The sequence below is a fragment of the Stegodyphus dumicola genome, chromosome 6, assembly GCF_044657685.1.
Source record: "Stegodyphus dumicola isolate Sdum_Otavi_A_Nest chromosome 6, ASM4465768v1".
Lineage (NCBI taxonomy): Eukaryota > Metazoa > Arthropoda > Arachnida > Araneae > Eresidae > Stegodyphus > Stegodyphus dumicola.
Genome location: NC_140773.1, coordinates 112,326,047 through 112,348,258, shown reverse-complemented (window position 1 = coordinate 112,348,258; position 22,212 = coordinate 112,326,047). Strand labels below are relative to the sequence as shown.

The 22,212-nt window shown below is 30.8% G+C and overlaps 2 protein-coding genes across 7 annotated transcripts in view; one reads left to right on the top strand and one right to left on the bottom strand.

Moving 5' to 3' along the window:
* The window catches only part of LOC118201700 (caspase activity and apoptosis inhibitor 1-like), a 689,338-nt gene that overhangs the window by 72,793 nt on the left and 594,333 nt on the right, over nucleotides 1–22,212 (top strand). The gene's annotated exons all lie outside the window — the stretch shown is intronic.
* The window catches only part of LOC118182083 (uncharacterized), a 362,084-nt gene that overhangs the window by 172,767 nt on the left and 167,105 nt on the right, over nucleotides 1–22,212 (bottom strand). Inside the window, exon 1 of one of the 2 annotated variants that reach the window (XM_085818819.1) lies at nucleotides 19,181–19,264. The exons of the other annotated variant lie outside the window; for it this stretch is intronic. The gene's annotated coding sequence lies outside the window, so the exon portion shown is untranslated. Of the gene's footprint in view, nucleotides 1–19,180; nucleotides 19,265–22,212 lie in introns of those variants that run through there. 2 annotated transcript variants of the gene reach the window in all.

Below are 22,212 nucleotides of genomic sequence, written 5' to 3'. Positions count from 1 at the left end.
TATTGGTCGCAGTTAAATAATGGCTGATTGTAACTACTTCTATGTTTTGTTTTTTACTTAATAATAACGATTTTATCGGGGATATAACTAAGTCAAAGCTCTCTCCCCCGAATGCTGCAAAATCTGTTAGGGTTATCTGTCTACAACGAGGAATACCTTCGTGGATGTTTGGCTTAGTTAGTTGCGGCGAAGCACTCGAGAGTCATCTGCTAAGGGAAGGGATGCATTCGTAGAGGACTCTCTAAGAGAAACTGGCTCGTATACACCTTACACATGAGAAAAATCAAGAAAACGCCCATGCAGCCGGCTCGTCCGAACTACCTGTGTTCAGCGACTTTTCGGCCGCTGGCAGGCATAACAGCGTGGAAAACTTTCTAAAGGAACTGGCTCGTAATCATGATGCGCTCATAATTACGTTGAGGGAAGCCGTAAACTCGCATGCAAATCCCCTATTGGTTGAAAGTGAAACCAAAATCAAACTATCAGTGTTCAGCGATTCTAACTACTTTGATTAGCAATGAGCCTTGCCTTTGCCTCGCTTCCTTTACGAATTAAAACGTTAGGTAAAAAGTTGACTTATAGAATAGTCGTTATAGTATATCCATCCTGCATTTCTTACTCTACATTAGAGTTTCTTAAACTGCGGGACTTGCAGTAGGGGGTCGCCAAAAATTTAGCAACTTTGATATTTCTTTAACTTATTATAATAATTTTATAATTAGCAAATATTTTTATATAATATATTTGAAAATAGATAAAGACAATAAACAGATAAATAGACAATACAGACAAAGGAAAAACGAAAACGTTTCGACGCATTTTTTTTAATAATAGAATCGTTCATTTTACTTTAATTTTTAAAGTATTTTTACTGTCATTTTTAAGTCAATAACAGAAACCCTGTTCTAGACAAATGCATATTGTTCGCCGTAAGTGGTAATCAATAAAAGTTTACCTCTGTAACATGAGTATCTCATGTGTTCTTCGGTGTCTATACGGACAGAAGTCCCATAACAATTATCTTGTACTTCCTAATTATTATTATTATTATTATTACTAGCTAAAGTATTCTTTATTATTAGTAGTAATAGTACTTAAAAAGAGTTTCATTAAAAATTTTAAGATTTTAATAGAAAAATACAGATTTCCCACTTAAGTCAAAAACAATCATTTTGGTTTTTAGCGTAAGTAATAATTATCATGGTCTAGTGTTTTAGGAAAAGTTTAATTTTTTTGTTGCCATAAATATCGTAGGTGATCTTCTAAAAAGTTTACCTAATACGGTACATTGAAACGTATCCTACGCGTGATTTCGTATTTTCTAAAAGAAATTTTACTGACAATATAGATATCTCTAATATTAATGAAAACATCCATTTAGATCAATACCGTTATAAGGTATTTCTCCCACGGTTCTAGCCTGCCTTCGTGGTGTAGTGGTTCTGTACGCTGGGTCGGTATTTCAGAAGTCCATGGTTCGATTTCCGGCGAAGGCGATTGCAAACTTTTCATCTCTCTTGCTTCCAAAAAAATATCTAATGTCTCTACACTGTAACACAGTAAGCTATAGTAACATACACCTTTTATACGAAAGTAATTTTGGCAAATATATAAGGAATGAAGCAACTATCAAAAATTAATCTATGATGCAAGTTAAATGAGCATAAAGTCATGTCTTCTGTTCTGTGTAAATGGGAACAGAATAGAATCAAAATGTGCGTCATATGAACAAAATATATTTTGCCACTCATTTATATAATTTAAGCTGCACATTTTTTAAGCCTTATTCATTTTTTTACCTTAAATATGTTACAAATTAAAATTATGAATGAATGAACATACTCTAAATTGATTTAATTGGTCCTAATGAATAATAGAACAATCACGTTAAGGAATAAAAAAATTAATGTAAAAATTTTCACATTTTTCAATGCAGAAGTTTTGAATTAATTTGGGTCAAATTAGGTAAAATACACGTATGACTAACAGCCATATTTTGGTCGTTAAACACAAATAAAACCACTTTAGAAGAACTGTTTTTGAAACTTTCAAAAATTACTTTTAAAATATATTTTTTCCCTTAAAATTTTCATTAACAGTATTTTGTTTCTACCTTCAGAATTATCATAAAATAAAACTAATTGGTGAGGCAGTCAAAGTTATGTTTGTATTCAATAAAGATTTACTTGAATGATGGTGTTTGATGGTGTTTTATCAAAAATAAATAAATAAATAAATAAATAAATAAAAGGAGGTTTTTATTTTGGCTTCGATTGTATCAGTTTGATTAAGTGTTTTATAAGAAAGTTTTATTTTTACATTTGATAATAATAAAGTTTGTTTTTTCTCACCTTTAAAATATTAATACTTTTTTCATTTAAAATATGAGATATTTTTTTCATATTTTGCTATTTATTAGCTATAAATATTGGCACTCTCCTAAAAATTATATTGGCACTCTCCTAATAATTAATTGAATAGATAATGGTTTTAGTGCGGAACGAATTTTTAATAATTTATAATTTTAATTTTATTTTACACCTCTTTGAAAGTGCTTTAAATCCGGATCGCAGAATGATATTTCGGAACAAGTGATAATTTCGAAATACTTTTCAAAACATAGAAATAAAATACATTTAAAGATTTTTATTTTTATTACGGCGATTTGGCAGCACTACCGGAATTTAAATTAAATATAATTTTTTTATACCCGGCGGCATTTTAGAGACAGGTGGAGAGAGAATCAGTTCGTTGAAAGCAGAATAATGGGTCTGGACTTTTCCATAACCAACCGCCTGTGAGAACTCAAAAATAAACTAAAAAGTAAGTATACTTGTCAAAAAGTGCTTATTCAGAGTGAAATGACTGTAACTCCACAACGGAAAAATGATGAAAAATAAAGCAATTGTAGTAAAATGAAGACGATTGTCAGATGGCAGGGCGTAACACGATGTCCTATAAAAATGATATGACATCTACATTCAAACATATGTCAAGAATGACTTTACATTCTCTTTTATGACAACCAGTATTTTATTTTTTCATTTGTAATTTTCTAAGAGAAATTTTAGTTGTCTAATGACAGCCAGCTTTCTCTCTCTCTCTCTCTCTTTTTTTTTTATGTCATCGTCTTTTATCTCCGATCTTGTTTAATATTTGCTATTTTAAACAAGTTACAAAAAGTTTATCTTATAATGTTAAATAATACCGGGATGAGTTTCTTTAAAAGTAATTGACAGAACTGCTGAAATAGTTCATTACGAACACCAAAGAATTGGTGTTGTTTACTTACTTTCATCATCAAAGCTGAATTCAACCCAAAATAATGCATTACTGTTGATATTTTCATCTATTGGGATTACCAAAATTCACTAGCCGATAAAATTTTGAAATTGAAAAAAAAAGTGCTTAACAAACTTGAACAATATGTGCTGTGCAAAGAAATTTATATCTTCTTGTTTTCCACTTAAAGAAGTTACTTCTTTAACGTACATTTTCATAAATGTGGAATAGCTTACATTTAGAAATGATGGTGTAAAAAAAGAAATATATTTAAAAGTGTTAATTAATAATCTACTAAAATTATGAAATTATGCATTTAACAATACATTTCAAAAATCGTATTTGTATGTTTCAGATCACATATTATATAAGTGAACACGTACACACACACACATATATATATATAGGAAAAAATAAATGCATAAAATAGTTATAGAAGTATACTGAAACCGATAAGGTTAGGTTATTTAATTACGGCACAGCCTCGAAGGCTATCTGCCTAAGGGGAGTGATGCCTTCGTGGAGGACTTTCTAAGGGGAACTGGCTCGTATACACGTTATACATGGGGAAAACCACGAAAACACCCAGCCAGCACGTTCCAGCCAGCACGTTCACGGAATTTGAATCTCGGACCGAACTACCAGTGTTTAGCGACTTAAACGCTCGGCCGCTGGTGGGCGAAACCAATAAGCATATAGTATGTCATATTCATGCACATGTTATATAAAAGGTCCATATATATATATATGAATATTTTGGAGAACTTAATATGTCATTTAACTGAATTTCTTTCGTGAAAAGTAAATTTTCGGTTACAGATAATTTCAGGTGCTTATAAGCTTCAAGCAACGTTTGCAAGAAATCCACATTTTCCAACTTCTGCCTATTTGAATATGCTTTCTTTTTCTCTGAATTGTTCCCTCCTTTTCTTCGTTTGTCATATCTGGATTATGGTAAAGTAGGTGAAGACTATTTCCTTAGAGGATGGGATATCTTTGTGAGCCGTTTTAACGAAAACTGGCTGATATTCACTTTACAACATTGAGAAAGCCACGAAAACTGCCATGCAGACAGCCCATTCGCCGAGATCTGAATCACTGTCGATCTGCAATAATGATATTAAATGCAGCACAATAAAGTTTTTACTTTTGTTTATCACTTATCCAGTTTTTTTAGCCCAAAGGGCGAATTAATAGCCCAGAAGGACTATTAATTTCTTTTTGGCATTTTGCGTTGAAAACTTTTAATGTCGGTTATAATTAAATAATTAAAGAAAGAAAATTAAAAAATTAAATAAAGAAGAATCTGCATAAATGCATGTGTGTTTCTCGTACTGTGATAAAACGAAGGTACCTAGAACAATCAAATTTTGAATAACGTACTTTTCACCCGAATATGGGCATCTGGAAGCCCAAATTTGGAATTTGTTTTATTATCTATTTCATATTTTGTAAAACTTTAACGAATTTTTGATTACCAAGCTCAACGATTTCAAAGCGAGCAATGGCAACACTCTACGGGGGGGGGATTATCTCCAGAGTGCAAGACTGTGTATCCAAAATTATTAAGATATGATCATTTCAAAATTATTTTGCAATATTGTTGAAATTATTTTGCGATATTGTTGAAATGAATTTTTTGGTTTAAGTGCGAAGAACATGATATTTAATAAATAAAGGTAACGCGCAAAACGTTAAAAAAAAGTTCCTTTGGGCGTAATGTAAAATCTGAAAGCTTTCACATTATTTATTTATTTATTTTTTGATGATTTATTTTCTACTTAATTCGTTTTTATTACGTTGCTGTTTCAATGGAACATAAATTTGAAAACTTTTACTATTATTACTTTAATATTTCTCTTAAATATAGCTTGTGGTTAATTATTAATGTTCCAAGAACTTATTACTTGCTTTTTCTCAGCTGTTAGACATAGCTAATAATCATAGTTTACTGTAACATTTGTAGGTGAACATTTTACAGTATTTGTTAAAAAAATATATCACGTCGAAGGCTTATAAGCTGTCAGTTTTTATATCATGAGTATTTATTTTATATTTGTTTTTAGATTGCAAAAAATGACATATTTTTACATGCATCTGAATTTTTCTTCTCGATAGAACTATATTTCAAATTCTAATTCCATCTAATTATTTTTCCTTATAATGTTAAAGTAAAATAAAATGGAATAAAAACTTTCTCAAAAGGCAAGAAACAATTATGAGGATTATATAATAATACATTAAATAATCATAAGAATTTAAGAGTATGTTACTGCAGGTACCCATGATGAGTCTAAAAAAAGTTATAGAATTTGAACATGTATTTCTGATCATAAATTCATGCTTTCATCGGGTCGATCGTGGTGTGCCAGCGCCATCTATTGCCTCAAGGTGGAATCATTAATTCCTCAACATAGTATCACGATTTGTTAGAATGCTGTTATGTTATTATAATATGTTTACTTACTTTTAACTTCGTATCTTTTTTTCTGTTAAATTTTTTGTCGTTTATTTGAGCAGAGGTTACAATGCCTTTGCTCATTTTAAATTTTATAACCAAAAAATAAAATAATTATTAGTCTCACATTTTGAGATTATTTCCAAAATCTGTTGTGAAAATGTAAATAAGGCTGTAACTGCTCATTTTCATAAAACTGTCTATTTCATATAGCTATCGCATAATATATTTTCTTCATGATGATTTTTATAGTTTCCGTTATTGCTAATCGAAAGTGTGATTAAAGATAACTTATAAACAAAGTTTATCTTTAATCACACGAATAAAATGGATATTTTTAGCAGTGTAAGGTAATTATTTAGCCCAAGAGACATATTGATAAGGTCCAAAGTGGAAATTTTTTTTTTTTATCTTTATTTAAAGTATTCTTCTTAATTAATCAAATTATTATTTGCTATTAAAACTAAGTTCGCAAATCTCTATTCAAAACATATAATGAATGGTATTAATCATATTTTTTAATGTAGATTTTTTTTTTTTACCGTAATATCCGTTTAAGGACATTTAGATACATTTTGTGGTTCCAAATGCCCAAAGGAAAATTTTATTGACGTTATTCTTTTAAGTCTTCATTTTTTTTTTTTTTTTTTTTTTTTTTTTTTTTTTTTTTAATGTTAAATTTAAATACGCATTTCCAGTTAAAGAGCTGAATATTTGTGAATCAATATGCGTTTTAATTTTAACATTATTTTTGGTCTACAGATATAATTAAAAAATAGCCTATTTAAAATTTAAAAATATGCATGAAAATGATTTATTTAATTTATAGTAATGAGACTACAAGTGAGTTCCGCGTTTTTTTCGGAGGCTGCGATATATTTCTTTATTTAATGTTTTTACTAGATTTAATTAATATTTTAATTTAATAAAAGTCATAAAAATTCGCACCAACTTTTTTAAATATCCATGTTTACTTTCTAGTACTTGGAATTTTTCCAGTCCGGTCGTTAGTGCATTCATACATCAAGACATTCGTTTTGTAGTGAGCTGAATCTAATCTGTGGTTATACGTATACTTAGTTGATTCATCAGTCATTTTTTATTTGACTCAAAATGGACGAATGAAATCAACGATTTCAAAGCGAGCAATGGCAACAGTGTGCAAAAATGGATGATACTACGACTCTTTACAAGAAGCTAAAAGATGGAAATGACCAACACATTGACTAATACACTTGACAGAATCAACAAATTCTCAGAAAAAGTCTTTATTTAAATTAGCATTGCTAATGATGCTTTTTGGATAGTTCTATCTACAATTTATAGATCAGAGAAAGCAACATTGAGAAAAATAGATATTTTTTTTTCTATCTTTCTGGGGGAAGAAAAAAAAAACAAAGAAAGGAAAAGAAAGGGGGGTGAGAGACTTTTAAGCATTCCTTCGAAATTTCTTTTTAAATTGAGAAACGCCGGTTTCTAGAAATGCCTGCATTTTTTTACAACAGTATTATATTATTAAAACCATATTCTAATGCTCGTTAAATGGTCTGTTTATGAGCATCCGTCTGCTTCCATGCTGTTTTATTTGTGTACTGTCTAATAAAGAAATATTCACGCGCACTTTTTATTTATTTATTTACATTTTTATTCTTGACTCGAGGGTTGCCACCGGAAACGTTTTATGGCTGTTTAATTGCCCCGCTTCAGAGATCAGAAACGCCCCAAAAAGAGACTGTTAAATTGGATTTCAAAGAAAAAGTAACAAATGTTGTATTCCAGGATGTATTAATTACCGACGTTAGTATATTTCTTTCCGTGGAAATGTTTATGCCGTTGGCTTATTAGTGAGGTTAAAAATTACGTTCGTTTTTTTACGTTTTGAAATAATTAAGGAAGAGCATGGTGAAGAATCCGTCGAAAGCTATTATATCCATTCGTTTTGCTTTTTGCTCATATAAGGAGTTCTAACCTAGATCTAAAAGCTTAACAGTTCTATTGAATTAATTTTTATTACAATCGTTGATCCGATAAAATGCACGTGGTTTATTCAATAATTATTCCTGGTTGCCGCTAGAGAACTAGTAAAGAGTATTTTTTAAAGTAGGTATCTTTTTCAGGAACAGTTAGCACGAAATTCAGATGCACGTTTATGAATTCACTTATTAAATAAGTTTAACAATGTTGAATTAATGATAAACTGACAGGAATTCCTTTCTAGATATACTTATGTGCAAAGTTTTGAGCAAAAAAATTCTTTTTAGTTATATTAATGAAGTCGGTATGCATAATTAGCCCAAATAGCGCGTTATCCCAGAAGGGCTATTAATTTCATTTTGGCATTTTGCATCGAATCACTATAAACGGAGAATCACTTTTCAAACTGTTGCTACCAAATATTAGAGTCCAATGTGTTATATTTAAAGAAATTAAATAATGAAGAATCTGCATAAATGTATGTAAGTTCCTCGCATTAGTACCTAAAAACATCGGATAAAACATCGGTACATAGAGCCATCCTATTTTTAATAACGTACGTTTCCAGTCGAATATGAACATCTGGAAGCCCTAATCTGGAATTTGTTTTATTACCGATTTCATATTTTGTAACACTTTAACGAATTTTTGATTGAGAAACTCAACGATTTCAAAGCGAGTAATGGCAACACTATACGAAAAAAAAAAAAATTATCTCCAGCGCGAGAGACTGTGTATCGGAAATTCTAGGTTCATTTTAAAATTATTTTGCGATATTGCTGTTGAATTAAATTTTATGGCTTTACTTGAAATTGTGTGTGTGAAGAACATGATATTTAATAAATAAAGGTAACACACAAAACGTTAAAAAAGTCCCTTTGGACGAAAACATTCAGAATTTTTTGGTTACTTTGCTTTTATGATATATATATATATATACATGTTTTAAATTGTTTATTAACACGTTCGCTGCCGAGCTACATTTTTTAAAAGGTTCCACGAGGGAGAAATTTTAATTAATTAACTGTAAAATTTAAATTACAAAACATTACTTATGGAAAAGATATAGAATTTAGATAATTTTAAATGCCTTAGTAATTATACAAGTTATATCGTAGTCGGTTTTTACGATAAAATGTTTTATGACTACGAGTATATTCGTAGTTGGCGGTTGCTTATAACAAAGATTGATTATTTTCGCAACAATTATTATAACAAATATGATTATAAAATGTTAGTTAGTTTTCCAGTTCCTGTCTTATTTACTTTATAATTACTTATATTAATTATAATATATATAAATTATACTTATATTAATTATAAAACCTCTTGAATTGCGCCAAATTGTTGTGTTTTTTTCCTAATCCCTAAAACCTTCAAAGAACATGAAAATACTACGAATTTGGTCGTATGTGGTGTAGGAAAAAAGAAACGTTCTACTAATTAACTCGTAGCTGGCGCCTAAACACAAACTTCGACCCACGAGTTGGCAGCGAACGTGTTAAATGTATAACTATTGGTGATACATCTAATTTTTATTGACTACATTATTAACAAAGATATTTGTAATTACCGTAAAAAGGATTAATAACGCATTTCAGATTGTTTTCACTAAAACATCGTCTGCCTACGATTGAAATCCAAATTCAAATGCAATTTTGTATCTTATTTCATGCCTCTTGTATTTGCTATTTAAGGATTTAAAACTGAACAGCAGCTTCAGTTTCTTCAGTAGATGCAACTATTATGAAACAATTCATTGCAAAGAAAAATGTAATTGTCCTAATCATGCCTCGTGGAACTCGTCGACAAATTTTCCCTTCCTAAAAAATAAATTGCATCTTGAAAGGCACCATTTAAAGAATATTTTAGAAATTAAGAAAACTGTTACTGGAAAACCGAAGGTTATTTGCACACTAATGTCCATGAATGTATCCGAAGTTTCTATGAACTTGTCGTGAGATCTGTAACATTTCAAGCAGTGTATATAAAGGCTGTGCTAAAAATATCGTATTGTAGAATTTTGTAGTAAAAGTACATATTTTTTTTTAAACTGCTGATATTCTTCCTTCAGTGCAAAATGCACATACTACGACTACGTGGTAACACAATACTCGACAAATGTTCTACACGACTCTTTCTTGTGAGGCCATCGCTTCGCCAACCCCAAATCTGCAGCAAAGAGTGCCTCGATGAGCATGTATTAGCTTTTCATAAAATATTCACGGGTTATCTATGACCCATATTTCGCAGTTCCGCTTGGGCTTTGTATTCATTAACTTGAAAGTGCACCTCATTATTAAAGACGGTTTCCCTGAAAAGAAAAGATGTCCTCTCCTAAGTTTTCCTAAAAATTTTAACAAATTTTCGGTGCTTCAAATGGTGTATTGGCTGCACATGTCACGTTACTTGAATTTTGTCAAGATGCAGATGCAACTTTCCGTGTTAGATTTCTGAATGATTCTTCTCGGGAATATCTAATGTCTGGAATTCACAATCACGCTGCACATGGCACAATTTTCGAGAGACCTGTCGATATACGCGGATGTTTAAAGGGTAACAATGAAAAACTTCTGCTTTATTAATCAGTCTTGGAACTATTAAAAACTATATTGGAGTATAATTTTCAACTGAAAATATCGCAAACTTTATGACTTTTTTCCTCATAATTCTTCGCGCCATGCTAACGTTTTCCTCTTTTTTTTTAGTAACTTTATAAGGCTAATAATCATAGTGTATGTACGTGACAGATTTCTAGTGCTGCCATACACTGTGGGCACGAAATTTATAGCGCTGCCAAACCGAAAATAAAAATTGTGAATTCTTTTTGGAATATTCTATGTACTAAACATACCATAAAGTTGTTTTCTTCAAATCTCGATTCCCCTTTTCCCCGTAATTACAGTCCTAAAACATTTTAGATGCATTCTATGTTTTATGACTAATTTATGAGTGGGTAACTTTCTTGTGCGTAAATTTAAACTTTTTATAAGCCCATCAGTGGCCGAATGGATCAAACTGCTGAACACTTGTAGTTAGATGTGGGTTGAAATCCCGGCAACCGAGCTGGCTGCAGAAGTTTCCTTTGTGGAAACATGAATACAAGCCAGTTTTCCTTCGGAAATCCTCCAGATAGGCTTCACTTCCTTTAAGCAGATAGTCATTCAGTTGCTTTGCCATAAACAGTTATCGAAGAAAACCTTTCTTTAAGTACAGACAAACGTTAGCCCAGATTGGCTATTAGTTTCGAACCGACATTTTGCGTCTGTTCACTATAAATGTCCGCTTCAGTTTTCTAATTGCATTTATTTAATTTCTGCATTGTATTTAAAGAAATTAAATAATGAAGAATGTTATATGAATGTATGCATGTTTCTCGGATTGTGAAAAGACAACGGTACCTAGAACCATCAAATTTTGAATAACGCAGCCCACCACCCGAATTTGGAATTTGTTTTATTTCCTACTTCATATTTTGTAAAACGAATTTTTGATTAGCAAACTCAAGGATTTCAAAGCGAGCAATGGCAACACTGTACGAAATAAAACATTTCTAACGCCAGTGCACGAAACTGTCTATCGGAAATTCTAAAGATATACTTTTTAAGAATATTTTGCGATTTTGCTGTTTAATCGAAATTTATATGGCGTAAACGCCAAGAACTTGATATTTAATAAATAAAGTAAGCACACAAACGTTAATAATAATAAGACAAAAGTTTTGTAAAGCCATCTTTGTTGGAAAACTGAACATTGATATGATGAACCCAGAAAAGACTGAAAAAAGGAAGGGGGGGGAAATAGAAAAATCTGAAGGGGAAAAAAATAATTTAAATTACGTCCAACGGGGCGTTTTTTAAAGTTTTGTGTGTTACCTTTATTTGTTACATATCATGTTCTTTGCACTTAAACCATAAAATTCAGTTCAACAGCAATGTCGCAAAATAATTTTAAAATGAGCCTATCTTTAGAATTTCCGATACACAGCTCCACGCGTTAGAGATAAAAAGGTTCCCCCCCCCCCTTAGAGTGTTACCATTGCTCTCTTTTAAATCGCTGAGTTTGTTACAATCAAACATTCGTTAAAGCTTTACAAAGTATGAAATCGATAATAAAACAAATTCCAAATTTCAAATTTGGGCTTTCAGATGCCCATATTCGCAGTAGAATTACGTCATTCAAAATTGGATGGCTCTAGGTACCGTTGTTTTACCACAATGTGAGAAACATACATACATTTACGCAGATTTTTCTTTATTTAATTTCTTCAAATATAATACATGGCGACAGTATTTGGTGGCAACGATTTGAAAAATGATACGCCGTTTATAGGTTTCCGACGCAAAACGAAAACAATAGTTTTTAAGGGACAACCCCCCGCCTTTGTACTAAAAATGCATGCCAACACATAACGCTGCATCTATGAAATGAAATCTAAACCTATGCTGCTGGTTTTAAAATTTTTATAATTTAGATGTTGAATTGTAGAAATTTTCATGGCATAAATGCGAAAAAAAATTTTTTTAATAATAAAGCTAAAATGACAAAAAGAAATGGATTAGAAGGACTGAATTTAACAGCAAATTGGTAGATTGCGAGCTCAGCGAGAGCATGAAAAACCTTAACAAACCCCTATCTGAAATCCCCTTTTTCATTTTTTTTGCAATGCAAAATTCAACTTAAATTGCGTGTTCCATCACTTTAACTAACCATCACTTTTGTAAACTAAAACTATCCATCACTTTTGTAAACTAAAACTATCCATCACTTTTGTAAAACCAGCGTTCATCTAAGATTGAGTTCAACAATAGTGTCAATGTAAGTTCGAGTTTTAATATCAACGTTAATCGAAGGTTGAGCTTTATAAGGTTTATTTTGATTAATTCTTATGTCAAATCTCTTCCTGGACTTCTGTTTCGAGTGACCTGGACTTCTGCACAGGTGTCAAATTCCTAAGTTTTAAGATTCGGTTTGTAAATAGTCGAGCTACCATTATGTTCACTAAGTAAACTGAAATTAAATTTTGTTGCTTCTTTGTAACCTCAAGCTGAATACCAGTAAATATTTAATCGCTTTTACATATTTATTATTATCAATTTGTATTGTAGGTTTCTACGTTCAGATGGGACGAAATTTCTTTCGTGAGTTACTCAGTCTTTCTAATGAAGTGAAATTAGAGTGTAATCTTAAAAGCTAAAAACAAAATAAGAGCGTCAATCTGTTACCCTATATTTAGATTTGATGGTGTTTCACCGTAAATCTGAAAAAAAAAAGTCTGTATATTTTGACTGTATAATGTATCTGGAAAAAAAAGTCTGTAGGAAACATTTTATTAAATTAAAACACTGCTAATCATCATATAAAATTAGCTCATCACCGACAAAACTGAATCATAGTCATCCAGAAGAACTGCAATCGTGAAAAACACTCGTCTGTGGAAAAGATATAATTACTGAATTTCAATTTTTACGCAGAATTTTCTCAATTTGAAGATTTCCCCCCTCGAGATGACAAATCGTCTGTCAGACGCCGTTTCGTCTCAGCACTGTCCAAAGCTTGACATTCGTGATTACTTCAACGAGAAACTATAAAAAGCTTCGGCCATCGGAAACATTTTTTATACTTAAGAGACAAAATAATTTGAAATATTTTTCTAAAAACCTACGCTAAATAACCTTCACAATAATTTTCCACTTTCCACCCTCTTCCCAATTCCCCTCTTTAACTGTCCCGCGTCTTTTCCAACATCCGTTTTCCCGTAAGTCAATTTCCGTTTATAATTTTTATCATTTTTTATTCATTTTTTTAACCCCGCAGCCGAACATTTAGCCGCTTAATACGCTCTACACCTTTTTCTGGCTAGTAGTTGGTTATTAAAAGTACGTGGAAAGAGGAAAAAAAAATAAAAGTGGTGGATAATTTTTTCTAGCTGACTTCACTAAAATAGTTATACTCCCCAAAACGCAAATTCCCTCCTTCCGTTGTTTTTGTTGTTATTAAAGAAGTTAAATTTTTCGAACGCTTGGATGTTAGTAGTGTTATTAAATTTCTGATACCGATTTTTCTGCTTTTTCTTTTATACTCCTCCCTACCATCCACTTGTTTTTAAGCATGTAACTCCATTATTTTGGAATTAAGTCGAAAGATGATTGTTACCTTCGTGTGGTGGTTATTTCGCCATCTTTTGGACGAGTTATTATTAAAAAATATTCCTCTCATTGGAGGGTGGTAAAGTCTTTGCAAAGGAAAAAGGCTAAGATGCGATTTTCATTGTTTACGATGACAATAATGAGCGAATAAAATGATGACGAATATTTGCGGAGAACAATTGAACCTGATGACTTGGCGATTGCGGTAAAAACTGATGACTGAGTGGAATTTTTTTTATTGTTATTATTATTAAACAATAGATTTTGAACCAGTCCCCTATCCCCCTAAATTGAACGTCCCCCTATCTTTGCGCTTTTATCGTTTTCATAATACCAGTCCGCGATTTTCAAAGCTCGAGAACAAAAGGAACGTAAAAACAATTAGATGGTGCTAAATTAAAAGGGAATTCCATAAGCTTTTCTTCTTTTTTGGATCCTTTTTTTTTTCAATTGGGAGACCTTAAATACGCTTTTCAAAAAGCTGGCAAGGTACTTTCGTGTAATCTTTGAGAGTCTTTTCTGTTCCCTTCCCTCCAAGTGAAGATAGAATGAAGAACCAACCTACATAAATTTAAGCTCGAAAGTACTATAAATTATCGTAGATAATTCACAATTTTCGCATTCTCGGGGTTGGCAAAACTTTCGACAAAGAAGAAATTAGCGGAAAAAGATGAATTAGATACCATTTATTTTATTTTATATTCTTACTTATTTAATACACCTTGAAGATAGTGCATTGTTTTCTCTTAACATAAAAAAACTTGTCCTGGCCAAATAAAAGACATGATTGTGCCTGGAAACTGAAGGACAAGTAAAACAGAAAAAATGTTGAAGCATAAAATATATTTAATTTATATTCAATGCACCTCGTACATAGCAGATTCTCGGACTGCGATGCTGTTCGGCAAAGTATGAAACCTTTGATTTTTCCTTCTAATTTAATCAGTATTTTGTTGATTGGAGGCTGAGCGATAGAAAAGAAATAGTAATTTGAATTTTCATTTCATTTTTGGTAGTACAACTATCTGATATAAATTAAAATATATTTAATTTAAAATATGTACAACTGAGAATTTTTATGCACTTTTACAGCTTTTACTATCTACAGTATGTTATAAAAGTGTTTTGTCGTTGCATTTTACACAACTCACGTAGAAGTTTTTAAAAACATTTTTATTTTATTTATGATTTTTTAATTTTAATTTAATCTAATTAATTTTTTTAAAATTTTTAATAGTGAACTTTTTCAGACTTTCAGTTTATAATATTAAGCCTTCAGATTACAGTTTTTGTTTTAAATTTTCATTTGTTTATTGTTATTTCTATGCCCTAACGAAAATGCCGATTTGAAGCTTTTTTTTAAAATTAAGAACAGTAGGTGAACCAGACTAAAACCTTTGGCAGGCAGCAAGGTGGCTTGTGCGCTATATTAAGCAACCTGTTGTTCTACAATCCCCTCGGAGTTCGAATAAAAAATCACCGTACTCAAGTGCGTGATATTTCTTTTCTATTTTGCTATTTTTATCTTTTCATTAGAAAGAGTTTGCATCTCTTCTGGAAAGAAACAACAGAAAATTTTTGCTTTTCCTCGTCTTGCAGCTCATTAGGAAGAATTTAGTTGTCTGAAAATGAAGTTTTCTACCAGAAAATTTTAGAAGCGGAGTACATCAGGCGATAGATTTGTGAATATGATTAGATCTTTTAAAGTTCTTTAAAGGAAAATTATCAATGCAGAAAGCTTGTTAACATTTCAATTGCGTGAAAATGATGCTTAAAACTTAATGTTTTAAAAGTTGTGAAGCTTGTTTGCAGAAGATGAGATACTGTTAAGACGCCGACAATTAAAGATTAAAATAGATTTCGCAAAATAGTATTTGCAAAGTTAAGAGTAAGATAGACGACGCAGAAAAATAAAGTAAAGTGTTTGAAGCTTTCGATCTAGGTTTGTAATGCCATTACTGTTGTTATATTACTACTACTATTATTGCTGCTACAAACTCCTTTTCTACTTATTTATTTTTATTTTACCATATTCTAGGCAAATATTCATACTCATTTTCGCAAGTTTGTTTCGTTATAAATTCGTAACAATAACATGTTTTAGCTTTTTTAATTTTTCTCTGGAATTTTCAAAAATATTGAATTAATATACAATTTAATGAATTTGATTTAAAAAAAAGCGACTTTTTTAAGGAATGTTAACGAATTTTTTTTTATTTCTTTCCAAAACATTAGAGTACGTATAACAAACAACATAATATTTTAAGTTTCTTTGCAGAAAAAATTAGATATTATGTATATGTAAAAACTTTTATACAATAATAAAAATAATCATTGTTGCTCTGTAATAATAACAGTAATCATTGTTGTGACTAATTTTCCTGATCACAACATGATAAGATTCACGAATTCATTTTGGCCAAAATGGCAAGGGTTGTACTTGTCGTTGGCCTAGGCCAACATGGTCTGTGCATGAAGTCGTAGTGTCGGTTATATAAAGCCTTGAATACTTTAAAAATGATAATATGACTTTGCGTAGGTTCTTCGCAATTTTTATGGAGATCAATAATGATGATAATGACGATGATGATAATAAAGCAATGCAATATTATTAATATTGTTACGAATTTGGTATTTAAAAGCTAATGTTAGTTCAATTATAAATTAAATGGTTTTATTTCTCGCGCAGTGCAGCGCGTGACGAATATTAAAAGAAAGCTAAGCCGGAAAAATTAAAAATACAAGAGCGGGATCAGATGATATCAGCCAGGATGGGACTGAGGGGGCTTCCCATGGCTAATCCCTCAGTTTGCTTGTAATATTTATTTTGGAAAACAAAATGTGTTTGTTTCAAACAGAGTTGAGTGAGAGAAATTAGTTCATCAATTTCGATGCAAGAGAAATGAAATTCGCGAAGTCTGGTTTCTAGACATCTTAATTCATTCTTCATCATTCGGCGTGTTATTGTGTCTTAAATTATAGTTAATCTCATTAATAATAATACCATTAGTATTTCCAGATAATTATTAATAATCATTAACAATAATATCATTAATTTTATTGGAATCCAAAACTGCTGATTTCTGGAGACCTAACACCCTAGTCTCTTGTTTAATGCTTAGCATTATTGTCCAATTTGAATAACACTGTTGTGTGTTTATCTGTATGTTTTACATTTTTCATTTTCGTATAGTTTTTTCACGAGTGCGTATGTGTACACGAATTAATATGCAAGCATCTAATGTGTTGAGAGTTTTCATTTAAGATTCTAAGATCATTTAAATGGGGGAAAATTTTTTGATTAAAAATTTTATTAGCATATCTCTTCTCAGCTGAAAGCTAAGCTTAAAATGACTTCTACTTCTGCTTAAAAGCAACGCATGTAAAAAGAAATAATTATTCATCGCCTAGTTAGTTAAAAATTTTGCTTAACTCAAACCTATTAATTTAAACTGTCAGAGTAGCTCGATAACCGACATGTTTTATACAATAATTGCAAGTTTGTTTATATAACAATTTGTATAATAGTCACTTTGGGCCATTTACTTTAGAACAAGCAGATGGAAGTAGGGTCAGAGTACTGGTGTCACGCAACACATTGAGTGTTTCAGATATCTGATGGATTAAGCCTTGAATGTTAATGCTAAGTACAGGCGAGTATTTCAAGTTTTAAAGAGGCTATAAAAGGCCTTTGGTGTAGTCTCACTTTAAAGGTAACGAGACATTCCACAATAAAAGGAAGAAGGATTAAAAAGTGTTGGTTTGTGATGCATTATACCTGCGCCATGTTTATGCTTTTTAAAACAAGGGAAAGGGGATTCTTTGCCTATCTTTAGGAATGCTTAGTTATGAAGATTGTCTTATAATTAAGCACCTTGAGAGTTTTAAAGATTTATATCTCAAGATGCTTAGTTATAAAATAATGGCAGTCCACAGCAGAAATTTGTGAGATTGGTGAGAAAAATGGCAAATATCGTAAGGAGTTCTTCTATATTTTTATATAACAGCATGAATCTTCCCTATATTTATTTCCTTTTCGATAATCACAAGTACTACTTGGAGAGGCAAACATGAAAACATGTGTATAATCATTAGGTTTTCTTGAAACCGGAGAGGTGAAAAATGTGCAATGTTCTCGCCGGGCTTGAACCTGGACCTCTCGAATACGCACCGAGTGTACTACCGTTACACCATGCAGACGTGCTGGAAGAAGGGAGAAAATGCCTTGTATACTCCCCCTTTTAAAGGGCAATTGGGGATTAGGGCATCCACTCGCCAAATCCTGGTGATGACAAATTATTGTCCTTCACCATAGTTCGAGTGCCACTATAAATTTGATTTAAATGTAATTGGCAATTCGGCATAAGAGGACAATGATTATGTGGAGTACCACCACTTATAAATTTCCAGTTTAATTTATCAACTGGTTAATATGTATACACATTGAAATATTAAGTTTATATGAACATTTTAATATCTCGCAAAATTCAAAATCAGTCTCAGACATTATTTTTACTTTTTATTGAAATTAAAGTCATCACGTCATTTAACAGTTTATTTTTATAAAAGAAAACCCTTTTCAATTTTTCAAGTCAAATTATTTTCACTAATATTTTCTTCTCATGTTTTTATTCTAATTATGATATTTTTCGTTTCAAGTTTTGCTTTTCGGAAAAGATATATATTATTTCCGATTATTATGCAAAATCAAGCCCAGGTAAAAATCAGCATACCTTGGAAACTATCGGATGAGAAGAATGGGAGATCCTGAAAGCAGTTGCAAGTTTGTGGGAAACCTAAGCCCTTTTAATCTTCCCCGTATTTTCGGGCATACCCCGTTCTAAGGGTGTTGCCCTTCAGCAAAGATTAATTCACTTTTCAAATTTAATGTCTGCTATTATTAATAAACTTAGCCATTTAAAACCAATAAACGCACTTCTTAATAAGTTAATTCCAATTTTATTTTTTACTATAATGTATCGCAATCATATAAAAAAAACAGGTTTAATTTAAAATAAAGCAATTGATATCTTTTATGAATAGAAAAACGGTTTTTACAATTAAAATTACAGTGTCTACGAAAAAACAAGCAATTCAGCCAGCGGACAAGAAGGCGGATTTTTCGGTGGAAAAAAAAAAAATTAGAGTTTACTTTTGTTTTTACTCGGCAAAAAGACACTGAAGGCGTAGAAACTGACTTAATTTGTTGTGGACACTATGCTGAGTCAATATATGGGATAATTTAATAACTTAAATGATAATTTCAGAATGGATTAAGCATGATTTAATTCGCAATAATAAAAAAAAAAAATGTTACTTTGTTGTTGCGAAGCTTAGTTTCTCTGTATTGGCAACAAATCCACTATTCTGCTATGTTTCAAATGTAAACAAATATGGCTGCTATGGTAAAAAAAAAATAGGATTAGCCGCATTTAAACAACTTTTAAATTATTAATAATTCTACAACTATAACATGCAGGTTAACTAAAGGCATAAAAACCTTAACCGGAAGATAAGAATAACATAATTCAATAATTTTTAAAGCAAAAAATGCAATTTACCAACATATAAGAATAAAAATACTGATCTCACACAAAAATACTGAGTATGCTGGGGCCGATTGCAACCAAAAAGAGAGGTGCACAACTACATATTATAGCAGTCCTATATACAAAATTTCAACGCTCTGAGGATGCGAAAAAAAAAAGTTAGGGTACAGTTCTATGTCTCCGGTTCCTACTGGGCGGATTGACGAAATTCAAATTACGTTTTTCATGTTTCGTAAGCGCGACTTAGAATATACATTAGATTTATATACATCATTGTTTTATATGCAATATTTCTTGACACAAAATCAGACTTTTTCTAAAATGACATGTCAATATTTTTCGATATTTCGATTCTACCCCTCATTATGTCTAAATATTAAATTTTGTAATTTAAGGAATTTAAGGAGAAATTCAAAAATTATCTTTGCGCATTTTTTTTCAGTTTGCGTCAAGAAGTAGCGAACTTCTTAATATATGGCAACCTAGTTTCCTTTCCCTTTCTACATTGTGCATGAGCGGGAAAAAGTCACATCGTTCCTACTTTCAAACAATTTTAGCAAAATGCCTAAACCACATTTGATGTTATTATCGCTTTTAACAAATATGCCAAATTTCAAAATTCGCCAATATATAAATTCACGTATATCTTCGGAAATTTTGAATAAAGAGCGTTAAGTTTTTGAAGGTAAGCTTAGAAATACGTCTACTTTAAGATGATGGTAAAACTTTTATAGACTATAATTAAATTTTTTTCGGAAAATTTATAAAAGTACAAATTTTAAAGATAAATCATAAGAAATGGGTAATTTTATTTGGATTGAACTTAAATTTCGAAATGTGAAAGGAAGAATCAAGTAAGTTTAATAAAAAAAAAAGAAATATTAATAAATATATACCAAATTCAATTAACATTATGGAGCTAAAGTTTTGAGAGCTAATTTTTTAAAAACTACTTGTGCGATTTTTACAAAACTTGGCAGTTTGGAATAATTAGAGTCGTAGAACCGAAATATGGATAAAAATTGGCATGTCATTTCAGAAAAAGTCCGATTTTGTGTCAAAACACCACAATGAGCAATGCTGCAATGCAGTATCTTAGAACAATGCTGTATATAAATCTATTACATATTTTAAGTCGCGCTTTCGAGACATGAAAAGCGCAAGTTGAATTCCTTTCGTCAATCGGCCCACTAGAACGGGAGATATAGAATTGTCCTCCCCCCCCAACCCCGTAGTGTACATACTCCAGGGAAATATTTGTTGCAAGCATCCTCTTAATAGTCCGGTATTTTATAAATGTACTAATCTCCAGGCTTTGTTAATTTACATTGAAATAATATCATAACAATGTTTTTCTACCATTTGGCCTTTCCGTCTTGAATAATTCATTTTAAATCTAAAAAGCTTTGTGTTTTGTAACTTGAAATTTTCGGCATCATTTCTTAAATTATGGTTATGTCGTAACTGCTTAATTTAAAATTATTTCAGTTGTTAAACTGAATGACCAAGATCTGATTGCAGTTTCTTTGGTATCTTATAATTTATATATTTTAATTTTTTTTTTTAACTTTTGAAACTTTAAGGATTAAGTTTCAAACAATTAAAAAGTATTTAATCAACTGAAATGTAGTTAAAACTTTTGAAAAAAAACATTGTAATTAAAACTTTTTTTAACTTCAGACGTATCGAAATATTAAACTGTAATGTGAAATTTTGAGAATTATTATTAAAAAAATTAAGTGCGTTTATATTTGTTGATTAAAATTTCGTAGCGGTGATAAATTCGCCAAAGAGTTTGTATCTAACCCAGACAGTAAAAAGCGTAATAGTTAAAGTTAGAAAAAGAAAATAAGTGCATTTTATGCAGCATTTTTATCCATCAACCTAAATTTTTTACTGTCATATAAAAATCATGCTTCATATTTACATCAAACTGAAAAGTTATCAAATAAAAAACTTGTTCCAAGTCTCTTAAATTACACACAATGATTGTATAAAAGAAAACCATTTTTCATTCATTAAATAGAAGATATATTTCATTCATTATGATTAATGTATGAATGAAAAATGAATTTTTATCAGATCTGAAGCTTATTCGTCTTGCGTATCGCAGATTTCGTAAACCTCTGCCAAACAAACAGATTTCTTATTTCGTGTTTATTCGTGATTTGCTACTCATTACATTTACTACGAAGATGTGTGTATGCTAAATAACGCTTTTTCGCATTTACGTGAAAGATTTATTTCTTAGTCATCCAAGAAAATGGTGTTGCATTATATCAATGCATAACATAAACATGCAGACCTGAGATTTGAAATTATGTTTGAGGTATTTGTGATTCTTGAAGAGCATAAATCTAAAAAAATACAACGGGCTGCAACAGAAATGAGACTGAACGTGTGCCATTGATATGATAATATTCTTTATTTTAATACGAAACTCTGTACTAAACAATTTTACCTTTTTATACGAACAGTCAGCATAAAAGACTACAAAACTCAAACAGTTAATATTTAACAATCAGCATAAGAGACTACAAAGCTGAAAGTAATGTGCCTTTGATTAACTTATTACAGTTCCGTTGATACCGTAAGCATTCGAATAAAGCATTCTAAAAAATAAAAAATGCGCAGGGGAATTATGCAGTAATATTCGTACTGGGTTTTTAAGGAAATTTTAGGAGGCTGTGTAGCAATTTTTAAACATTTTAAATTCTATTTTTTATTATGTGCTTTTCATAATACTTGGAAATTTTTTTAAGTTCTGCATTTTATTTTTTATTAGTTTATAAGTTTTATC